We start from the raw sequence: 262 nt of genomic DNA, 5'->3' as shown, positions 1-262 counted from the left end.
GAAGCACTTAATTGCTGTTATTTATAAGATGCTTATCCTCATTGTCAATCCCCATTTTTGTGTTCATAGACCGTCTGCCATCCTGAACGAGATGTGCAAGTATGTCACTGATGAATTACTGTTTATATATATATTTATTACTAAGTAAATGTCAGGTGACCTTGGCTATATAAGCCTTGGTCCAGAGAGATTGAAAAAAGAATAAAGAAAGATCTTACCCTTAGCCTAGCTAGGGTTAGGCTGGGTGCTCCGGGGCACCTAG

Source organism: Haliotis rufescens, unplaced genomic scaffold (assembly GCF_023055435.1).
Source record: "Haliotis rufescens isolate VD_foot unplaced genomic scaffold, xgHalRufe1.0.p SCAF_15, whole genome shotgun sequence".
NCBI lineage: Eukaryota > Metazoa > Mollusca > Gastropoda > Lepetellida > Haliotidae > Haliotis > Haliotis rufescens.
This window is presented reverse-complemented; position numbering follows the sequence as displayed.